Here is a 25,395-nt window from a genome sequence, read left to right as displayed (position 1 = left end):
TTCTCTCTTTATTAAAAAAAAAAAAATCCAATTGCCATGTATGAAAATATTTAATTGGTCAATTTTTGACATATGGCATGCTACAAGCTAAAGTTATTTGTTTCTCGTATAGTTAATGTTCTAAGGGAAGAAGCAGGAAGATAGACGAATGATAAAATATGTTGTTGTCCTGCCATTTATGAGAGCTACGCTTTATGCCAAATGGATTGTGAAAGAGATGATTTTGAGGACCAAGTACAGTTTAATGAGGAAGATGGAGATGCAACAAAGGACTGGTGCCTATTTACTGGTACTAACTTCATCCTTATATTTGTTGTTTTATTTAGTTATTTTATTGAATAGTTTATTATTATTTATAAAAGACTGGTCATTTGTAGTTTGACAACATACTGTCATTTTACATCTGAAATCATGCTACTAGATAGACACTGTGAGCCACCATCCATGTTTACTGAAAATAAATAAAAATAATTAATTACTTTTAATTTTTCATTATTTAATCTTTTTTTCCATTTACAGATGTATTACCTCCTAGACTCCATGCTACATAACTTCTACGACTATGCAACCAATGATCCAAAATTTCACGTTCTTATTCCAGAATTCGTGCATGTTTCTTTAATTTATATATATTATTTTCTATGACTAGATGAGCATTTTCGTCATTTGCACAAACAAGAAATCAAAAGCAAATCACTCTCTTACCTTTTTTAAGTGGGGAGGAGATATTTCATATTTCCGGTTGTGTTTTTGAATGGTCCATATGAAAAAAGATGTTTTTGACTTTTATACCCCTCATTTTAATTGAAGAGATAGACAAACACGATTTGAAACTTTTTTTTTTCAAGAATGTGCTTCCAAGGTTAGGAATTTTTGAAGCTCATGGTGTGTAAGCCTTTCTAGAATGTTTTTTGTTCGATGTATTTTTCATTTTATCTATTACCAAGATTAATTGAGTATTTTTCTTAATATGGGAAGATATTCTTAATATGAGAAATTCTTTTAATTTTCTTATAAGTGATTGTGGCTTTAGTTGATGTAAAGTTTTGATATGCTACTTTTATCTGCAAACAAATTTGTTTTTGACATTGCTAAAAAGTAGGTTGTTATCTATAGCCTAATGTGTATCCTTGAGAAAATGAAACATTTCTTAATGCGATTCTTTTTTCTAGATTGATTTTCATTTGGTGGGTTTTTTTTTCTCTTTATCTTTGAAGAATAGGATGATATTTTCTTATAATGACATTATTCTTAAATGAAAAGCCGAAATATAGTAAATAGCGATGTACTTTACTCTTTTTTAACAATACGGTCAACATACTTTATTTTTTCCCAAATCTGAGGTTCAATTTGCTGATAAATTACATTGCCTGACTTTCCCCGACCCGTACCGAACCGAGGGCACACCTCTAGTTTAAATTGAAAAAAATATATTACAAAAAAAACATAAAATTGGAATTGTATGAAATAAACCATAATTCTTTTTTGAAGATGTATTGAAACTGTATAAGAATTTGAAAAAGTAAAGAGTAAATTACTGAAATCGTCCCTATGATTTGGTCAAAATTACACGTTTAGTCTCTAACTTTTTTTTCACTCGGATCGTTCCTATGGTTTGATTTTGTTGCGTTTTTTTGTCCCTTACATACATAAAGTTAGAAACCAAACGTGCAATTTTGACCAAACCATAAGGACGAAAAATACAACAAAATCAAACCATAAGGACGATCTGAGTGCAAAAAAAAAGTTAGGGACCAAACGCGTAATTTTGACCAAACCATAGAGATGATTTCAGTAATTTAGTCAAAACAAAAGCAAAAGAATGATGCGAGTAAAATTGGGTTGGATATATATATATATATATATATATATATATTAAAATAAAAGTTGATTGTTCGATGGTAAAGTAATGTGATTGGTTGAATTCTCCGTTGAGCTATGTCTTCATTACCATGGCTTATAACGCAACGAGTTTTGGGGGTGATGTTTGTTCCTCCTTAACGACGTTGTGGAGGTGCCATGTAGGCTTCTCCACGCCTTTGAAAGCTCATACCCAATGACCTTATAGGAGTAATATGGATAAAAAAAGGTACTCTAATCCACCACGCTACTATAAAATAGTCTAGGATGACGATGTAATTTGTGACTTGTGAGGTCATCATCAAAATGCAATATACTTTAGGAATATTCTAGGATGAAAATGTAATTTGCGACTTGTGAGGTCATCATCATAAGACAATATACTTTAGGGTGGAGGTATCTATATCACTATCACATCATTTTTTTCTCCTCTCATTTTTATTCCTTAATCCTACAATACATATAAACCTATATTTTTATCCTTAGTCCAATCAATTTTTATTTTTAAAATAAATGAACACTAATTAAAATCATATAAAACTAATTCATTAAATATTAAAAACATACAAAACTTATTCACAAACTAATTACAATCATACAAAACTATATATGATACAAGTGTTGAAGCCTACTATACAAGTGATGAAGCCTTAGAGAGAGTAGAGAAAGAGAGATAACTAGTAGCAAGTTAGCATACCCGCTTGCATACTCTTTAGTGGTACCATAAGAGCGACGAGACCGTGACCTTGGAGGTATCAACGATACATCAATCCTTTTTCCCCAACCCGCTTCCCACTCCGTCCACCTTACATCGAACCCAACAACGATTATATATAGAAAAAAAAATATATTTTACGATTTGTTTTCTATTTAGATATATTTTTTTATTTAAAAAACCTTATAGTTTTTATTTTTTTCCGTTATGGCTTTTTTAGCATCAAGTAGTTCACTAGTAATATTATGGGTTTATATAAAGAGTAAAAAAAACCTTTTTACATAATTTTTTTTAGAAACCCTTATACTTTTACATAATTTTTTTAGAACGATAAACTCCACACAACCTCTAGTTTTATATGCCCAATATATATATATATATATATATATATATATATATATATATATATATATATATATATATATATATATATATATATTGTTGATTACGAGACTTGAAACTATTGGAAATGGTGTCTAAGATCATTAATTGTTTTAATAATATGTCTAATAATAGCATGACCATTTTGGGTTGACATCATAACCCAAATATCATGAGGAAATAGAGATTAATAATGTGTTAGTTTCTTAAGGAATCAATAAATTAATTAAAAATTATTTTGGTAATTAATTAAAAGGATTTAATTAATTAAAGATGTTGAATATTAATTAATCATAAGGATTAACTGGAATATTCCAGAAGTCTCTAGAGACATGGAAATGGACGGCTTCTAGATCCCTAGGATATGAATAAAGTTGGTTTGAATCTGATACGGATAAACATAGAGTTTGTATCCATCCGAGATTCAAACAACTACCTATAAATAGACTGTTAGGGTGTACCCTAGAGCCAATAATTCCATTTCACAAAATTGTCCATACTCTGTCTCTCCATTTACAAATTTGAAATCTCATCCCCTCTATAGGGTTCTTGTGTTTTTGTACAAACCCTAATTTGTTGGTTCTTTCTTTTGCTATTTGGTGTGTGGGTTTGATTCCAATAGATGAGTTCCCTTTTGGATCCTTCATCTTACAACTAGCTGACACGCACGAGATGACAAACAAGTGAATATGAGGTTAGTAAGCTTACTTTTTTTGTTTTTTTTCAAAGTATGTTGCTATGATAGTAAAACATCTATTCTAGGTTGCATGTGCACTTAGTTATATCAAATTTTGATTTTTCTGTTACATATGAGTTGTGTACTTGATGCTAATAATCCCCAATAGTGGTATTAGAGCCTATTTTTTTAATTATAAGCAAAAAATTTTGTAAAAGCTAAAGAACAAATTAAATCTGTCTAGTTGCAGGCGTTGCACGACAACCTATTGGCCGCGATGCGCCAACAAGCTGGACATATTTCAAATTTAGCTACATTTCAAATGTCTGGGGATAAAATTCTATCTTAAAATATTATTTTAACTGGATAAATCTGAATATTTAAATCTAATAATTAATTTGAAATATTATTTAAGTGGAATTTTAAATTTGAATATTTAATTAATTATATTTAAATATTTTTTAAACCAGATTAAAATTTGAATATTATCTTGAACCTTATTTAATAATAAAATTAAATTAGAAAGACAAGATTATAAATTTAAAAGTTTCAATTTATTATACAGTATTATTTACTATATGTAAAATATTAAATACCATATGTGTCCTCACATGTTAATAAAAACCTTATTGTAGAATCGAGACTAAGCTCACCCACTCTAATACTTGTTTAATGAGGTCTTTTTGATTCCTAATGAGGTCAATTTTTAATATGCTTCATGCTTACCTCCTTCACCATCATTTGTATTTTGAGAGTGGAGTTACCGAAAGGGTTTGATCGAATTTTGTCTTTTAAGATTAAAAGTATTAATCAAGAAATAAAACAGAATATTCCTGTTTTATATAAATAAAAAACATGAGTCTTGTGCTACCCATGAAAAATAAAATTTTAGTTATGTCCTGATGATTGAGCGTGTGTGGTAAACTGACACATCATTTGGTAGAATGCAATTTTAAATAATGAATCGCTCATGAAATTCTATTGATGGTGAGTGTGTGGTTAACCAGCACGTCAATACGAGAATAATTTTATGTCGAGGTTCAAGTGATTTTGCATGGTTGATTCACCATCTATTTAACGGTTCACAACAGGCCCACATTAAATTTGAGATGAGCACAATCAGATTAACATGCTATTGAGTGTCAATGGATCTCAAATGTTATAGGACTTTCAAAAGCTTGAAACTAGCAAGTTGCTTTGCCTACCTAAATAAAATTGTTGTGTGTTTAACACATTCCTTTACACATCGTAAAGTGAAATATAGATCCTAGCCTTGTTAATAATTCATTTAGCGTAACATCCCAAAATTCAAGACCAAAAATTTCTTTTTAATAAAACATTACTTTAACCAAAGACATCATTCCAAAACATAATCTGAGTATAAGTTTTCAAAACACATATTTATTATCAGAGTAAACATTCCCAGGCTGACCAATCTATGGTGTGTGCCATGCGATCACCCCGAGCTCTTCCCTCCGCTACCGGAAGTACCTGAAAACAAAACTGAAAACCCTAAGCACGAAGCTTAGTGAGTTCCCCACCTTACCACATACCATGCAAAACCATATACTGCACATACTGGGCCACGCCCGCTATCCTGGGCCTCGCCCTCTACTTCGGGCCTCGCCCGCTACAACGGCCCCGCCGCTCCAGGCCCCGCTTGGCTTCGAGCCCCGCTCGGATACAGATCTGTTTCACTTAGGCCTCGCCCACTAACATATAATAGCACATAAACATATCACATAACATTACATAAACTAAACATATACTAACAACTCTTGCTCTAAGGCCTCGCCTATCTCTGGGCCCCGCCCGTGTCCTGCTACTGATGAGTCATGGAACCTCGTCCATACTCCTGCTGATAGTGAGATACGGGCCCAGCCCACCCTCACTCCTTTCCTAACTTGGGCCTCGCCCCTGATCTGCTGCTACTGAGATGTGGAACACCATCCACACTCTGCTATTGGTGAGATACGGGACCTCGCCCACACTCACCTCCCTACCAGGCACATACAAGTATCACACAGACAACAAGTATAAACTATCACATAAACCGCTCCTTGGGCACCCGCCCTCTATCATTGGACCTCGTCCGAATATCATACTAGCATACTGTGCCTAGGGCTAACCCCCGGGTCTTCTACTCATAACTACATGGGTCGGCATTCTGGCCGTAGACCCATTCATACAAAGGGAAACTCACCTGATACTGCTGAACTGCTGCTGCTAACCCCTTTGACCGCTACCTGACCACTGACTCCGAATTGCTGCTCCGCTAGCTCCCCGAGCTACCAATATCAACATAACACTTAGTCTAAGTGACCTTCAAAGGTCAACCAAGTCAACTCTGGTCAAAGTCAACGTCCTGGTCAAAGTCAACCTTCCAGGTCAACCCTACTCGTCAAGTCACCCTACTGACTCGCCGAGTTCATAAGTCCAGAGTCCTTCCACTCGCGACTCTACTCGCCGAGTCAGCCCCTGACTCGCCGAGTCTACTGATTCCCGATTCCTGTCCTGTCCAACTCACTGAGTCCTGGCTCGACTCGCTGACTCGAGACTTAACTCGAAGGGTTTGGGACCATGCGACCTGACTCGTCGAGTCTAAGAACAGACTCGCCGAGCACACGGCAATCTTCATCCAACTCGCCGAGTTCATGCCTATCTTCATCTGACTCGACGAACTGTTCATCCCACTCGTCGAGTTCCTCCTCATCTTCAAGCTACTCGCCGAGTCCACTCGAAGGACTCGCCGAGTCCAACAAGATCCACTTACATGCAGAGGACTTCCGATTCATGCATGAACTCCAAACTGTAGATCTACCCTTCCCAAGCCTATTCCCCACGTAAAGTTGCAAACTTTACGTGTAGAGAGGGAGATCTAGGCAAAATGCACCAATAACTAGGGTTTAAGACCAAGAGGCACCAATAACTATATATATATGAGTAAAAGTCAGTCTTACCGTTAGTAGGCCTCATTCACGAAGCTAGTCTATAAGGGGTGTTTAAGGAAATTGCCTATAAAATGGCGATTGAATGGGTATCCACTTTTACCCACCGCACTCTTGACTAGTGGAGGGTCGTTAGCCGAACGGGTAGGATGGGACAAAACCTTCCATTATAAGTATAATGAATTACTAAAGTAACTAAATGTTTTCATAAAATTCCCAATCTTAGTTACTTAGGCAAAAGTGAATTGATGCAATTCCATGAAATTATACTTGGTGCCCTTGCGAAGACGTTAGTGGAGCGTGTGTGGTTTACCGGCACACTAAATGGTTCTAAGCAAAGGTAGCAAAGGGTGACTCAATGTTTGTCATAGTTCGGTGGAGCGTGTGTGGTTTACCGACACATCGAATAGGTGACTGTAACATATGAGGGCACCATGTAAGTTTGCATGGTTATTCACACCCGCTTTGTGATCCTCGGCATCCCAGTCACAAACAAGATGGGCATATCGAGATTTAAACATGCCATTGAAAGTTTAATGAATCTCAAAGGATCTAGGAGTTTTCATAGATTTAAAACTTAAATTCTTTTTCGTGGTGGAAATTAGTGAATCGTCATTCACTTACCTTCAAATATTCTGCAATTAGGGTTACGGCATCCCTCTCCCGAGTTGTAGAATATTGTGTTGGGTCCTAGCCTTAGTATTTCATTTGGGTGATTTACTAAGGACTCAATCTATCAACTAACTTGAATTCGTTTTCTCCCATTTTTGTAGATGTCAGAGTTCGACAACTATGGTTTTCCCAAATCCCGTGGAACAAGCCTTCCACATGAAGATGATATTCTACGATTCGATCGAAGAACAAGAAATCATGCTTCACTTCCTCCACCTCCTCCAATTATTCTCCCTAACCCACAAGTTCAAAGGCTTGAAAATTTCAAGATCACTCAAGCCCTTTTGGCAAGTAAACATAAAGAAGGAAAGTCGGTGTGTGCACACGTCCTAGGGATGAAGTCACACATTGATAGGTTAAGAATCTTGGGATCCGTTGTCTGTGAGGAAATGGCTGTTGATTGGGTTCTTCAGTCACTTCCTAACTCATATAGTGAGTTCGTAAGAGAGTACTATATGATGAACCGCGACGTGACCCTTATAGATCTCACCTATATGCTTATTGATGCTGAATCAACAATGGTTTGGCGCAATAGAAAAGCAAAGTTGATTGGTGAATCTGTCTTCAAGACCTGTATGGATATAGACAATGACAACGAAAGACATGCTATGATCGAAAAGTTTGATCATAAGAGAAAGGCAATGTCTGAAGTAGTTCCATGTCATGTTCCAAAAGAGTCAATTTGCTTTTATTGCCAAGAGAAAGGGCATTGGAGACGAAGCTACCCCATTTACCTAAGAGATCTAAGAGATGGGAGAGTCGAAACGTATGGCTCTAATATAGGTAAAATCCATTAACTAACTCTTTTAAGCTTCTATTCTAGATTCTTAATACATAATGTGATAAGATTACAATTGATGTTTTGTAGGATCGAAGAAAAGAAAGGAAGCTTAAGGGAAGAAGTGAGCAGAATCTAACCGTAAAGGAATGGATTTCGATCGCATTTATCGAAGATTAGATTCTTGAGCTACTACTTAGAGTTACAATTAGATTGCTAAGAAAGATGTATTAGCATATTTTTTCAATGAATTGCATTGTAAGGACAAATTTTTTCCGCAATAAAATAAATTTTGATTTTAAATTTTATTTATTTATCCTTGCAATGGCGTGTATGAAAAATTGATGTTAAAATGTTTCTATAATGGATTTGGTTCTTATTATGTTATTTATGGAATGTCGAGAATTTACCAAATAGGGAGAGTTTCTCATCGCCCAAGTTTCAATTGGACAGAAACTTGGAATCATGAAACTTGGTTGCACGATGAATGAGAAATTTCATATTTGGAAAATAGACTAATTCATTGACAAAGTGTCAAGTGAAGGAGATCGAGCACACAAAGTTGCGTGTTGATCAAGTCCACCATAAGAGTAACAATGATATTCGTCATGATTTACTAAAGGTTTAATAAATATGATTATACTTACAAGATTAAGTGTAATTATGAATTGATTGTAAAAGTTTAAATCAATAGCAAAACGAATAAGAAGAATCAAGTAGGCAGAAAGATAAAAGTTTCTCCATTCTAAGAAGAAGGGAGATTAGCTTTTATGCTTTATGATAGGTCTTAATGATTAAGAACCATATCTCAATTGATCCTCTAAATGAGTCTTAGTACAATTGTATGTCTAAGAAGAGGAATCAAGAATTGAAGAAATGGTTAAATCAATAAGTCAATCATACTTCGTTCCAATAACAGGTCTTAAAGTTAAGATTGTGATATCGAGTGAAAAAAAAATAAGGTTTATAACATTCATCAAATGTTGAAAGTTGTGATGTCTTGGATAAGACAAAGACCAACTAGGACCAATTTATGACGTATTTTTAATATGAGCTACACTAACTCTTGGATATTTGTTTGTCAAGAAATGTTTATTGACAAGAGAATCTTATATGTCAAGGAGTAAGTGGGAGTCTTAATGGTCTTGAAAGGTTTCAAGAACAAATCAAATAAACCTTATCGATCATCACTAGCACACGAGTTGAGGTTTACAACCTATCATGTTGACATTCTTTTGTTTCTATGCCAATCCAATCGAGTTAATTATGCATGTGAGTTCTATGAGTTCTCATTTTGAACGCATAAAAGGCAAAGCACCTTAATCAATGAAAGGTACATTGATATGAAAGGGTGAGCTGCTTAACTACTTGGAAGACATGGTGGGCAGCTGTGTTACCATAAGGCAAGAAATCAAGATTAAGAAAGTTCGATCCATATGAGTTTGAATTTGTCGTAAACTTTGGTTTTAACAAATTCACATGGATAGGAACACATACATTGTTTAAAATCTAAGTGTCATAAGATTTCCTCCTTCATGAAAATGATTGTAGGGAAATGCTTTCACTAAGAAAGATTTTAAGAAGATAGTAATTGTAAAATTGCATTCTCGAATTCAATCATGGTTACGGTATCCCTTTCCATAATTTGAATTGTGAGGTTTGGCAATTGTTTACACACACATATGAACTATCTAAGGCAAAGGTGTATAAGTTCAAGAAGCCTTGATAAAAGATTATCAAAGCACTAAGTATTAGAAACATGGACTTAAGAAATTCAATAGGTATTGTTTTTCTGAAAGTTAAGATGTTTATGAATACATGTCGAAGCTAGTGGGAGCATAAGTGTTATGTTTTATAATAATCATCATGATAGTGGGAGCATAAATGTTATGATTGTATGATTATTAAGGAAAGTATTGCAAGTTGGCAATATTAATTATAGAAAACAAGAGTCATTCTTTGCAAAGTTGTAAGGTTGGAATAGTTGTTTTGCTATAATTAAGGGAGAGAATATTATGCTTCATTTCAAATCTACAGGTTTAGGTTGAGAAATGTTAATAAATTTAGTCAAGGGTACATAGTGTGTTCTTAAAATTTCGATTATGATTACGGCATTCCTCTTCACAATTCGAATTTTGAGAACATAGCAAATAAAACATTATGCGTCGTGTCCCATACGCTTCGGGTATAGGATCGATTGCAAATGATTTAATATTTGACCATTCTAAAATTTTCCAAATGTCTAGCGCATTTAGAGGGAAAAGGGACTAGAATCGGTTTTGACTAAAATAATTAAACAACTATCAAAGGACAATCCAAGTTCGACGAGGATTGGTTGCTTGTGAGTAATTGGAAGTATAGTATTGGAAGATATGGAAATGTTTTCATATTGGATGGACCATATCGACATTATTAGGAATAGATAAGATTCTATTAAGAATAAGTTGTCATATGGAAAATATGGAAATGTATCCATATTGGGAATTGAATATTGAAAATCTATGACTAGATTAGAAACTTTTATGCAAAAGGATGTTCAAAGGAATGTACTTTGAATGAGAGACATCACATCTAAGAAATTGTATTGTAACAATCTCCGATAGAGAACTTTGTAATATCATTGGCAATAGTCTTTGTGACTTTGGTGCAGTGACATTATGAAAGGATCGTTGCATAGAATGTTAGAATCTAGCATATTCTATAAGTAGCAAGAATTTGATATTCTTTCACTTATGGAAAAAGGATTTGGAGTTGTGAAATGAGAATTATTGGAAGTGTGTTCAATTTGATCTATTTCACAAAGTAAGAACCATAGGTAAACATTGTGTGCATGCTAGGAGCATGGGACAAGTGTTGTAATTCAAGGAAGAAGTTGATTACCCGAAACGAAAAATAATGAGTAATCAATATGGTGATAAATAAAAGGCATTTTATTTATACTCAAAGGTTTGAGGCCATATGGGATTAGTATTATTCTTGTGTTTCACTTTGCATGTTTTGACTTCCAGAATAATTGAGTTTATTAAGAATAATCGAATTATTCGAACGGGCCACAGTCGTTCATATGTTGGAAGTAGATATGAATGAAGACTGTCGTGAATTGGTGTGTGGATTGTCTAAAGAGCATTAGACATAAGCAAATGTTTGCTGCAACGTTCATGAGTGCTTATGAATGTGATTTGAGCATTGGATTAAACCCACGCTCACTTGGATCACTCCATGAATTGTATCACGAGTGATTGGTGAGACGATAACATCTTATATTCTTGAAATCGAGATGTGTGAGTTGTATCTTGCAAATCGGTCGCACATTGATAATATGTAAACGCACTAGTAACTTGGTGTTATAAAACATATTGTTGTGTGTAATTCGGTAAGTGAGTGCAAGCAAGCATTGTATCAAAGTTTATCCGTTCCTTTTATCCAAAGAAGGATAAAAGCGATATCTTTGGGCCCCTCGATGATTTTGTGATGACAAACGTAAATGCTCGGCCGGGCTAGGGCTAATTTGATTTGTTCGATTAGTCAGTTGTCATAAATCAAAAATCGAGATATAGTACAAAGAGAATGACTTGAAATCATATCTTATATGATATCTAGAATGGAGGAATATATGATCCCTTATCTAAGGACACGCGTATCTGATATGATCAGAGTTGACAGCGGCTTTGGAAAGCTACGATTGCAGATCAGGATCTGAAGTCATACGCAGAATAGTTATTAGACTTATCCAAGTGGGAGACTGTTGGATTAGTGTCTAAGTCCATAACTATTTTGGTATGTACTTGACCCGATGGTGCATGCTCCTTTTGGGTTGCCTTCACCAAAGCAACTTGATTGGAGAGATAACTAGAGAGAGAGGTTATTATGATTAATTAATATGTTATAAGAATAATATATTAAAGGAGAAATCATATTTGTTTAATTAATATTGGTCAATAATTAATTAAGAATTAATTTTGTGATCAAGTGTAATTAATTAAACTAGAGGGGCTGAATTGTAATTATGTGATAGTTACAAAATAAGGTAAGGATTACCTTATTAATAGGTTGGACAAATTTAAGGTGATAAGGCCTTAGAATTCGACTATGATAAGGATTCAAGGCTTATCTTATGGGTTGCTTGGTAAGCAAGCAACTAGATAAGGATAAGGATTGAAACCCTATCTCTACACCTATATAAAGACCCCAAGGCTCATGAATTCGTCCATGCCTTCCCAAGAGGTCCTAGAGACGAATTCTATACCTCTTCTCTCTCTTTATATCTTCTCCATTTGCTCTTGGTGTTTGTAAGCCATTAGAGGAGTGACACTTGTGACTCTAAGCCTTCCAAAATCAATTCAAGGAGGAATTGGGATTGTTATTGCTACTTAACAATCAAGGTAATATCATAAACCTAATTATATGTTAATATCGATTTCCATATGCTAGAATTAGGGTTTATAGTCTTGGATTCAAAGCATGTACAATAGAGAAACCTAGATCCAAGCATTAGGGTTTGTATGAGCACATAAGATGTTCTTAGGACCAAAACCCATCAGTACTTGCATTTTCTTGGATTTACAAGGACTATTGGAAAGCAGAAGACTGAAGCATGGAGAGTTAAACCTAATCATGGGTAACCGAGGGACTACGTCTATTACGAAGATTGGAAAATACAAGCTTATGTTAAATAATGAAGTTTCCATTAGTTTAGTTAATTGTTGCTACCCGCCAAATATGGAAAGAAACATAATTTCATTTCATGCATTGTTCAAGGATGGTTTTCATTATGGTTTTGATAATAATAAGTGTGACATTTTAGTTTACAAACATGTTATTTTATTTTTAAATCTAGTTCTTGTAATGATGTTTATGAAAGTGTTGTTTGTGTTGTCAACTCTAATATTCTAGTGTCACACCCCCAAACCAGAATGACGGAAACGTTTGAGGGTGGATGACCTTCATGTTGTAACGACCCAAAAATCAAGGGTAAAAACTTCATTTTTTGATACAGTCAAAACACATATATATTTTAAATCCAAGCTTTCCAAAACATTGCTAATTAAAAACATTTATCAGAGTTCATCCCAAAATCAAATATTGCGGAATACACAGGTGTGTGCGTTGTGATCAAGTCAGATCCTTCCTTTCCAAAACGATGTGTTAGGAGTGTCAAACCCAACAAATAAAGGGGTACGATATACTCCTAAGTAACACTACTCTATTGCACTAGAAAGTAGTACAAGGCAAGTAGGGTTGATCCACAAAGACACGGGACAATCAGTCTATACCCTTTTTGCGTAAGGTACTTGTTCACAAAAGATGAAAGAAAAAGGGGGATTTGATTGCAATGATTAGAAAAATAAAGTAAAATCACAAGTAATTGGCTGAATGAGTAAATTAAATTATGATATTATAAAGACTCCAACTTCATGTATGACACTTCAACAATGTGAATCCAAGATGACAAGACCTTTGTTTCATTCTATCTAAGTTGGTACTTGAAAATGTTAACAAGCTCTAACACTTTCCATTCACCACAATAATTAACCAAAACAAGCTCTTTGATTAATCCTAACCTTACTAACCTAATCTAAACAAGCTCTTAGAATTAGATTGAAAGATTGCATGAAGCTTTATGTGAATGTTCCCAACAACACCCAATACTCATCATAAGCTCGGGAGTGTAAAAGTGTATGAATAAGATTTACACTAAATTCATTCAGTAGATGTCAATTTAATGCTTGTTACTTGTTCAATTTCACAAAACAATTACGGATTTTGTAAAAGAGATAACTGGAATGACCTAACCCTAATTCAAATGGCCAATAAGAATCACAATTAGAATCAAACATTCGATTGAAGCAAAATCAAATCCATTAGATAGAAAGTAAGAACAAACATCATGTCATATGATTAGATTCACAACTAGAAAGTCAAAACATGAGTTGGAGAAATTAGAGTTCTAGCCACACATGACTAGAACAAAACCAGAAATCTAGAAGATGAATTCAAGAATTAAAATGCTTACAAATACGAAATCAAAATGTTTCCAAATGCTTAACGGACAATCCTTGCTAAAAACTTCAACTCCTCCTCAAAAATGCTTTTTTCTGCTCTCTCCCCCCAAAAAATGACCTCATTCCTGAAATAAGAAAAGAGGAAAAACTGCCAAAAAGACAGTTTTTTTAAGTCGAACATGCCCCGTATCGATATAGAGCAAAAAAACACGGGCCGTGTTGAGTGTAAATACGATGCCCAAAAATGCCCAGATAGCCCAACACGCCCCGTGTCCATATAGGCTAAATGAACACGGGTCGTGTTCATCGAAGTCAGACGATAAATGTTTGATAGCCAAACACGCCCCGTGTTGGATTCTAGGGAAAACCCAACACGCCCCGTGTTGCCCTCTGGATGCTCGTCCAAACTTGATTTTTCTAATTCTTCCGATTCTCGTCCAATCGTCCCGCAATCTTCATCAACGCTCCCTAGCACCTCCAAAAGCGCGCTCCAACCCCCGGTTCACCTGAAATTGACATGAAAGAGTGCAAATAAGGTTGTTCAAGAAATTAACCTAGATATGCTAAAATGCAATAAAAACAACGAAATTATTTTAAGGATATACATAGAAAAAGGGCTAAAAGTTGTGCAAAAAGGGTGCACAAAATGCACCCAACACGATGATACCTGAAACCATAAACAAAATTGTAAGCACGAAGTTTAGTGAGCTCCCCACAACGTACCCCACACAATCCACATAACCACATAATCCATATCAGCTATAACAACTACATAAACCATATCAATCACATAAGCCATATCAGTCATATAAGGCATATCAATCATATAAGCATATAAGGATGTCGTGGGCTCCTCCTAGGGTCTTAATCCAGGATGCCATGGGCTCCTCCACATGGTCTTACACCTAAGTGCCATGGGTTCCCCCATGGTCTTTACTTGGAAAGCCATGGGCTCCCCTACATGGTCTGACATCCAAGCACTATGGGCTCCCCCCATGGTCTTTTATGCAAGTATCACAAAGACAACTAGCATATCACATATAACATAAACAACGAGTATACCACATATCACATAAACAACTAGTATACCACATATCAAATAAACAATGCATATAAACATATAAGGATGTCGTGGGCTCCTCCCAGGGTCTTACTCCAGGATGTCATGGGCTCCCCCACATGGTCTTACACCTATGTGCCATGGGCTCCCCCATGGTCTTTACCTGGAAATCCATGGGCTCCCCCACACGGTCTTACATCCAAGTGCCATGGGCTCCCCCCACATGGTCTTACTTCCAAGTGCCATGGGCTCCCCCATGGTCTTTCATGCAAATATCACATAAACCAATAGCATAGCATATAACATATAACCAACTGGCATACCACATATCACTAAATCAACTAGTGTACCACATATCACAAAATGGGTCGGCCTTGGTGCCTTTGACCCATTGGTATGGTGAGGAGACTCACCTCGCACTGCTGAAGTCCCACAGATGAATCCTTGACTGTTGGCTGACTGATCCTCGTACTGTCAATCATCAAGACAAAACCTAATTAACCATTTGGGTTTCAATACTTAACCATAAATCTACACTTGGGGTAAATGGACCATTTTACCCCTAACCAAGCTTGGTTCAAAACCAAGGCCCAAACTCACACTCTGAAGGCCCAAAAGCCCAATAATCAACCAAGGCCCAACATATGGCCGAATTTTCCAAATTGGGCCCAAACCTCTACATGGACTTATCTTATGGCCCAACCATTTGGCATTCCGATGGTCCAATATCTCATAATCATCAAGTCCTAATTATGGCCCAACTATGGCCCAATTTTCCAAATCGGGCCCAAGCCTCCCCAATGGGCCTTATCATAAAGCCCGATACTTTCCTTAGTCCATAAATATGTTTCTAAATGGGCCCATGAAGGCCCACAACAACTTATTCCAAGAAATGGCCCAACAAGAACCCAAAACTAATTAGGGTTCTCCACATAAAATGACGATTAGGGTTATGTGTTCCTACTTAACCCATTAAGGACTTAATCCATTAAGTCCACCACTTCACTAGTCCAAACGTACAATGTGGTCGGGTGTAATTCAAAACTCCAAATCCAAGGGTCTAAATGCGGGTCCCGACTAATCCAAAATACACATTTCTAACATTAAGGTTTTCTAAACCCTAATTAGGATTTTCAACCTAATCATGTGCCCATTAGACCATCGATTAAGTTTTTAGGTCAATTTGTGTTACATAAGTTGGGTGCCACCCACTACCACCTCGAGCAGTGGTGGTCAACGGCGGTCCGCGGCAGCAACCACCATCTTGTGGTGGTGGTGGTTGTGTTTAGAGGCCAAGACAATACCAAAAGTACTCCAAATAATAGTCCAAACGCACCCAAATGCACAACGCCACCGAAGATGGTGGCTAACGGTGGTAGAATCGGGACAATATTTGGCAACCACCACCTCACGGTGGTGGAGGTTGGCCTTCCTTGATTTTTTCCTGGCCAAATGTAGCTCATATAATAATCACGACACAGACAACACATATATACTAGACAAACACCCACCCAACCACCTTCCATGCGACTGTTGTTATCGGAAAGACACGAAAATAGTGGCTAAAGGCCACCGACGGTTACAATGACGATACCGGCGTCGCACCCACAGAAAAGAATGTGTGAGAGAGAGAGAGAGAGAGAGAGAAAGAGAAAATATGGGTTATGGGTGGACTTACTGTGCGTTTTCGGTGGTTCATGACCCACACATGACGACATAACGCCTCCTTCGGTCTTTGGTGTATCTCCCAGCTGATCACGGCATCGTTGGCAGTGGGTTGTGGTGGCGGCGCTTCAACGACATGGTAGCAAGTGACGGACGACACAACAAGGTGGCGGCGACTGAGAGAGCTCCCATGGTGGCGGCCGATGAAGATTAGGTTTAGGGTTCATATGTTCCAACGAGAGGGAAAAGGAGTTACCGGGTCCAATCCCGTGTCCATACAAAATTCTTATGATTTTGACACTTCCAGTCCCTCCTACCCATAAACTTTTCAAAACAGATCCTTAAGTTACCATATAGCCCCTCCATGACAAATTCTTTTCAACTTAGGTACATACTTTACCATTCGGCCCTCCGCATTCCAAAATCCCTTCAATTTAAGTCCAATAATTACCAAACACACCCTGACTTCTGAAATCGTTTTCAAATTAAATCCAGAACTTACACTTTTAACCCCCAAAATCCAAAATTATATCATTTGGCTCCCCGAAACCAACAACCCGCTAAATATTATTGATTTTGGCTACCATTATATAAAATAATAATAAAAATTACATCTCGGGGCTTTAGAGTTTATTATTTGTTTAATTAATTTTTAAACGGCATGTTACACATGTATTGTACCATAACATAATGAATAATAGTGATCAAAGGAACAACCATCATTATATAATTAAGGAGATTACATTGTATCCAAAACATTGTTTGTTTCAATACCAATTAAATATGAAAAAAGTAATTAACATGATGTTGTGACGCCCCATTCTCAAAACCTTTTTGATTATCTGTTTACTGATTTCCTGAAAATACAAATAGTTTTGAAAAAATGTCAACAATTAAGTTGGTGAGTTCATAAGAGTTTTGTATGAGAAAAATCGGTAACTTTTCCTTGTAAAATGATAGAGTGTGCTTTTAGAAAATCCAATATTTTCTTTAAAAATGAGCTGTAAGTCTTAAACCCTAAGACCGAAAATGTAAGTACTGTTGTAATGGAAAATATTATCATGTAGTTTTATCATTATATAAAACCATTTGAATGTATGTTAGCCCCGTAAACCAAATGTATTGTTAATACCCCATATGAGTTATTATAACTGTGCTAAAAGACATAGATGGGCTGTTACGACGTTCTTCAGGCTTCGGAATTTCAGACATTTGTCACCCTAGACCTGTCAGTCTAACTGTAGCTAGTAGCTTAGGTGCGAGATTGTCAGTCCCGCATAGATCTATACACAAGTATCATGCTCTCTTACGGGAGATTCTGGTTATAATACATGACTTTTGTAGGTATGTGAAGAATATGATTCACAAAATTGTATCAACAAGTTTATGTATAGTGTAATGAAAACCCTTTTGTAAGTGGGAATATTGCCTTTCCATGGTAAATACATAGTGTAAAATAATTATACATTTAAATAATTATATGTTTCGTCCAAAATGATAAAGTAGTATTTGTGACCCATAAACTATACTAATTATAGTTTATTATAAAAGTTCTGTTAAGTCCATGTATATTCGTATATAAATATATAAGTTAACATGTTAGATGTTTTAAAAAGATTATCATATAACTTTACATCTAACACAAGTATACGAACATTTAGTACGATAAAACCAATTTCTAGTTATTGGCATTTTTAACGACATTTACCGGTAACTAATAAATTATAACTTTGTAAAACTTATTTTTACCTTTTTGGGATACTTAAATCAAGTTAAATTTATATATTAAAACCATATATTTTTAGTCAAATCCCACAAAAACAGTGCCATAAACTAGTTAGGACCATTTTTACTAGAAAAACTCATTTTTACATAAAATGATAGATTTTTGCGTTTTTTTTTTTTTTTTTTTTTTTTTTTTTTTTTTTTTTTTTTTAACTAAATCTTTGATATTTTTGACTAGATTTAAGAAATATGTCCCAAATAACATATTTTGATTTGTTTCTCACAAAAATAATGTAATAGCTTGGTTAAAACCATTTTTGCTAGAAAAGTCATATTATGTTCATAAAAACCATAGTTTTTATAGTTTTGTTTTTGTGACCTTTTCTCAAGAACATATAGTATGTTTATACTCACTATTCATAGATTTTTTTTGTATTTTAAACAACATACCACACATAAATATTCATAATACTAGGTAATAACATTATTTCATGTAAATAATACTCTTACTCAACTTGAAGACTAAGCATGCATAACAACTAGTGTTATTACACAAGTTACTTGTATCCCCCCCCCCCCCCCCCCCCCCCCCCCGAAAAAAAAAACTTGGATAAAACGAAATGGAAGGGGTATGAACTCACCTTGAGTGGATTTCTTAGTGGTTAAAGATATGAAGATGCAGATTTCCAAGCTTAGAACACTTGAAGATACTTGAAGAACACTTGAAGATGGTATTACCCTATGAATATTAGCACGTGTTAATATATGTAATTGTAGAAAAATTAGTATATTTGTGTATAGAATTACTAGATTAGTGAAGAAAAGCTTACCAAAAATCTAAGAACCAACTTGTGGAGAATTATCCTTGAAAGACCTTGGGCTGTTCTTGAAGAACAAGATGAAGAGAGAGGAATGAAGAAGAGTGAAGAAGATGGAGTGGGGGGTATCTTTTGGCCGCAACTTTTAAGGGGGAGGGGAAAGACGGTGGGTGGAGGGTGGGGTGGGGTGTTGCATGGTTACATTTGGTGTAAAAGCTTGGTTATTTGATGGTTAAAGACTTGGTTGTATGTTGGATAAGGATTTTGTTGGGATGATGGAAAACATCATGTCTAGTTTATGGATTCCATAACCCACAAAGTCAACCCTTTTTATTTTTATAAAATGTTGACAATTTTTATAAAAAGTGTGATATTTTTATAAAGAAAATATGGGATAAACGATGTATAAATATTTAATTTGAATTATAAAAATTCAAATTGTTAATAAAATCATAATTATCAAAAATAATAATACGTTACACGAAAATTAGGTTGATTCCTAAATCTTTCCGTTCAAAGTTGGGCGCTTTAGGCCAGGTATAGAATTTGTCGCATTCGGTGAACTCCACTATATTGAGTTATGAATATTATTTATACTAGAATACTATAAAATTGAATTACCGAATTATTACGATACTAACCTTATTTAGGGCTTATATTTAGATATTTTCCAATAAGAGAGATACTTTGTATTAGAATTTGTCAATCATACATTGGACACATTAGAGAATATCACAATTCACCTAAAATTCTAATACAAGTTGAGTTGATCTGGTTGACTTTGTTTGACCAAAATTAACGGTTGTCACATCTAGTGTTGAATGTTAGGCACTTCCAATTCTACTGTTTTGAAAAAAAATCATGTTTATGACATTTTTGACTTAGGCATATACAAGAAACACATCGCCAAGCTCCAAAAGGATAGGATATTGGAATCATTCGACTTGGAGTCGAATGATGTATGCAAGTCTTGCTTACTTGGCAAGATAACAAACGCACCTTTCACAGGAAACTGTGAATGAGGCAAGGATATATTGGAACTTATCCACACCGATGTATGTGGACCGTTCAGCTCCGACACTATACATGGTGAACGTTACTTTGTGACTTTTACTGATAATTTTAGTAGATATGGTTATATCTACTTAATAAATTCTGACCAAGACATTTCCATATTCCCATATGACCATCAATTCCGAACAAGAATCATCTCAATCCAAAACATGTCACTATGGTCCATTCCAAATAATATCATACTTCTAACTGTCTACAAGAAACCAATCTTTGGTAAAACCTTAGAATGTTATTGGCAGTTGTTTAACAACTTTAGTCACATAAAATTCTAATCATTTTCTCACAATGCTCAAGACATTTGAAAAATCAGAATAAACACATACTATAACATATATGATCAATCCTATATACACAATGTATTAGACTCGACTCATTATTACCTGTACAAGGATTTAATATTTATTTAGTTTCTTGCCATAATATTTCTATATAGAATATCTTATGTTGAAACATTTCAACATGATATTCATATATATCTTCGATTAAGTTGTGTTAAACTATACGATCTAAACTTTTAGATTTGAAACAAAGTATGTGTGCCCTTTCCCTAGGTCTACCATAGTGAAAGATTTGCCTAGAGACAACTTTTCCTATAAAAAATATTGTCCTCATGCAATTCCAGCAAAACAATTACGCTCCCACTAGATTTTACATGTAATGGACTTATAGAAATCAATACCTTTTGACTTTCTTATGGAAGTGCAGACTTTTGTTACGTGATGCTTCGTTAAGTCTCTAACTAGACTTCTCAAGCTTATACACCTTAGTTGGATAGTGTGTGTGTGTGTGTGTGTGTGAGTGTGTCTGTTTAAACCCTTCAAGAATTGATAGATAAATATCTCGAAAGTTCAAAACAATTCCTTGCTATTCCTTACAATAATATGAAGAGGGATGCCATAATTATATTTTGAATAAGAGAATGCAATTAACACAACCAATATCCATACTGATCTTTATCATATCTTTATAATCTATCAGCGAACGTATTTCCTTACAATCATTTTTCATGAATTAGAGAGAACCTTTTGCCACTTTGATTTGAAGGTGTATACGTTCCTTGACCGTTCCAAAGATCACATGAGTCTGCTCCAAAATACCGTGGGTGACCTCCGACAAGATGAACTCCCGCATCTGCTCATCAATCGGCTCAGTACCTGCACTTGATCCTGAACCAGAATTTGAACCTCCTCCATGCATGCAAATCACCATTCTGAAAAACAATCATACAAATGATCAGAACATACCCAAGAATCCTCAATCCATAGGCTTCCTAGATTCTCCGTGACTCTCCTTGATTCGAGTATGGATCTTGTGCTTTTAGTAGTAGGGGCCCAATACTACCTTCCACACCTATCCATACATTCCTCAAGAGTCACCCCGAATCCTCGAAGTCACATTCTCAAATCAATACTCCAAGTACCTGACAAACAGTGCAACCAAACCCACTAAAACACTTCCTAGGTTCCGACCTCACCCTGCCATCAGCTGCTGAAGAATTCCCACTAATTTCAGCTAACTACTTCATGTATAAAATCACATGCCATAAAGCTTAAATAATCCTTCGAGTAAAAGACTCAAACCTACAACGGTTAGACTCAGACGATAGTTGCGCAATAGATTCAAATCCGTCACTCTGAGATTATTTAACCTTTGAAACATGTGGCTTAACATATTCACTTAATAGTTAACTTACATCACCAAGAGTTCCACAAAGCACAAATCAAGCAGAATTCATGCAGTAACACTCCAAGCTATAGAAAAAACAAAGGACATCCCAAGCACACTTACTATAACCCATTCTAGGAACTGCCACTCTCACTGCCAATTACATTATGCATGCAAATTATACATAATATAGGAAATATGATCCTAATCATATACAATTTTTAAAGCTTACACTTCGTAATTACTTCTATTACTATAGATTCCAAATCTAGCATAACATCCAATCCTCCTAGGCTGTGAGGCATCACATATCAGGTCAATCCATCCAATCATCTAAAATCCATACTTGCATGTAATTCCACAAGCTCAAACAATCAGGCATATAAAGACATCTCTCCTAACATGAAATCCTGAGTAGATCCTTAGCCCTATTCTAGCATGCAATTCTCATCTACTCTAATAATGAAGGTTTTTTTGCCACTTGTCACATTCTCATTCAATTTGTCAAATGTCATTTTCTGGTTATTTTGAATTTTTTTTTCACATGTCATTTGATGAGGTTTTCTATTTTATTAGATTCTACATAATATTTTAATGTAATAATTGCAGTAAATATAATAATAAATAAATATCAATTTTATTAATTAATTTACCTTTTAATTTCAAAATTCTCAAAATTAAAGCTCATTAATTTCTTTTGTTTATTTATTTAAATTATTTGTTTAAATTTAAAAGATAAAAAACATTCCCATTATAATAATTCATTATTTTTCTTATTTTCTTATAAATTCAAAATTTTCAAATATTTTGACCTTTATATTTAACTTTTCTTTTTAAAAAAAATTTAACCCATATAATATATGGGTCTCATAACTAGTAACATATAACATAACAAACATGTATGGGTATTCTGGGAATCACTTACTTGAGCTTGTCTAATTTCACGCATCACATCCCTTTTTCTTTATAAAAATATTTTTAGAAAATTTATTTCCTTTCAAAAGATTACCAATTTCTCAGTTTGAGTTCAGACACACCCAAGAGTGTGCCCGAATCCCTCATACCAAGGCTCTGATACCAACTTGTAATGACCCAAAAACATAAGGTAAAATTTTCATTTTTAGTTCAACCAGAACCACCAATTATCCTTTTTCTAATCATTCAAAAAGTATTTCAGAATGAAAACATTTATCAGAGTACAATCCCAAAATCATATAGTTGTAGAAACATGGGTGTATATGCTACGATCAAGCTGGGCCCTTCCCTGTCAAACTAGAAGTACCTGAAACCATAACCATAAAAACCGTAAGCACAAAGCTTAGTGAGTTCTCCAAAATACCACATACCATACATATCCTTGGGCCTAGCCTTCACATTAGGCCCAACCCACAGTGATGGGCCTATCCTATAATATAATGGGCCTAGCCCGACATAAAATGCGATTCACAGAGAGAGCTAGCATCGTACATAACAAAAATTGGGCCTAGCCCTTCCTGATCCATGAGCCCAGCCCAGCATACAAATAAGCCTAGCCTGTCATACAATGGGCCTAAACCGTCATATAATGGGCCTAGCCTAACTTACCATGCAAGACTCACAAATACAAATAGCATAACATATCCTAGTGGGCCGGCACTTGTGCCATCAATCCATGGGTACAATGAGGAGACTCACGTGAATCACCAAACTGAATAATACTTAGCTTAAAACTACATCAACCACAACTAACAGCTCTCCTACCAAAAGATGGGTGCAAAACATGTCCTGCCAATGCACATAAAGCAAACCCTAAACCTTCCAAATAGAGATTGGCCAAAAAGTCAACCCATACCAAAAGTCAACGGAAAGAGTTGACTTTAGCTGACCGCCACGTCATGGCCTTCACCCAACCAACTTACGGGAAATTCCCAATCTCCACACCGTGGAGACCTATGGCCACTCCGTGAGCACTAGGTTTCCAACAACTTAATGGATTAAGCTACCTTCCTTGATTACAGGAGCTCCAAAGCTCATATCTGGTTCAAACTATGGTCTAAATGAATAAAATTTTCAACTTTATTCATTAAGAAACTCAAAGAGATCAAGATCTAAAACCCTAGGTCCAAATAAATCCAAAATCCAAAATGTATTAACCCTTAAGCCCTTAATATGAAAAAGTCCTTAACACCAACTCTTCCAGAAGATAAAAGGGCACCAAAGGTCCATAAAAATGATTGTCTTATGGATATGCATGCCCCATGCATGTCCTTAACTCATCTTAGGTCAAATGAAAAGAAAATGACTTGAACTTATGCAAGATTCACTAGGCACCACCAAACTTCAGATCCATAAGATATGATGCTCAAGGGACACTAGAGAGCAATAAAGTTGCCAACTTTATTCCATCCCTTCACTCAATCAACTCAATGAACCAAAAAAAGGGACCAAAACAACCTAGATCTAAGAGAATAACTCAAAAGATAGAGATTTTCATCCTTACAAATGGTCTAGAAGGTGATAACCAAGATGATAAAGTTTTGCTTGCTTGATCCTTGCATCAATTCTTCCTCACTTCCTTCCCAAAAGCACCACAACCACCCAAAATGAGCCAAAACCTCCAAGAGGGAAAGGATTAGGGTTTATCAGAGGTTGAGGGGGATAGAGGCTGAGAAATGAACCCTAGGACCGAGATAAATAGGCTTAAATATGAAGGGAACCCAAAAAGAGTCATGGGCTTGGGCCTGATCAGTTGCCACACCGTGGCTTTCCTAGGCCACGCTGCAGTGGCTGAATAAAATATGCATGCCACTTATACAATGCCACGCCGTGGACATCCTTGCTCCATGCCGTTGCACATAGTTTTTTTTCTTCCTAAACTCCATATTTAGCCCTAGAGAATAAAAACTAAACCATATTAGAGCATGGGTGTTACATATATGTTGTTCGACTAACAATAAAGTTATCTCAATCTATCAAAAGATTCCAACTCAAGGTGTTAGATCTATGACTTAAAAACAACTTGCTGTATTAGAAGCTGCTTTTATTGGTTCGAAAAGGATAGGTGGAAAATGAAAAAGGATAGCATCTGTTAAAAGTTGTCCAGTCAGAAAGCAAAAAAGCCAAAGTCCTGAAGAAGATTGGTTACAGTAATAGATGAACATGATGAGGTTACGATTTCGGATAATCGTGTTGATAACGATATTGGTCTTGAAGATACAAGTTTTTCTGCTGATACGAATACTCAGGGTAATCCTTCTGTTCCCAAACCTGATGATAATGTTGTTCAGACTAATACTGAAATTTATGATAATATCATGAATGAACCCATTATTACCCTTACTCGATCATAATCACCTATTGTAACACCAGTTTCACAA

General features: G+C 35.5%; 1 long non-coding RNA gene across 2 annotated transcripts; it reads left to right on the top strand.

Annotated features, from left to right (window-relative positions):
- The first annotated feature begins 112 nt into the window (after positions 1-112).
- Positions 113-956, top strand: LOC111915836 (uncharacterized). 2 transcript variants are annotated; one of them, XR_002858298.3, is made up of 2 exons: positions 113-289; positions 520-956. It is a non-coding gene; the product is annotated as an uncharacterized LOC111915836 (long non-coding RNA). The 2 variants fall into 2 exon arrangements; XR_006190080.1 differs by having other exon boundaries at positions 113-430.
- The last annotated feature ends 24,439 nt before the right edge of the window (positions 957-25,395 follow it).

Source organism: Lactuca sativa, chromosome 4 (genome assembly GCF_002870075.4).
Source record: "Lactuca sativa cultivar Salinas chromosome 4, Lsat_Salinas_v11, whole genome shotgun sequence".
NCBI lineage: Eukaryota > Viridiplantae > Streptophyta > Magnoliopsida > Asterales > Asteraceae > Lactuca > Lactuca sativa.
The sequence above is the reverse complement of the archived record's forward strand: the minus strand, read 5'-3'. Positions and strand labels throughout refer to the sequence as shown.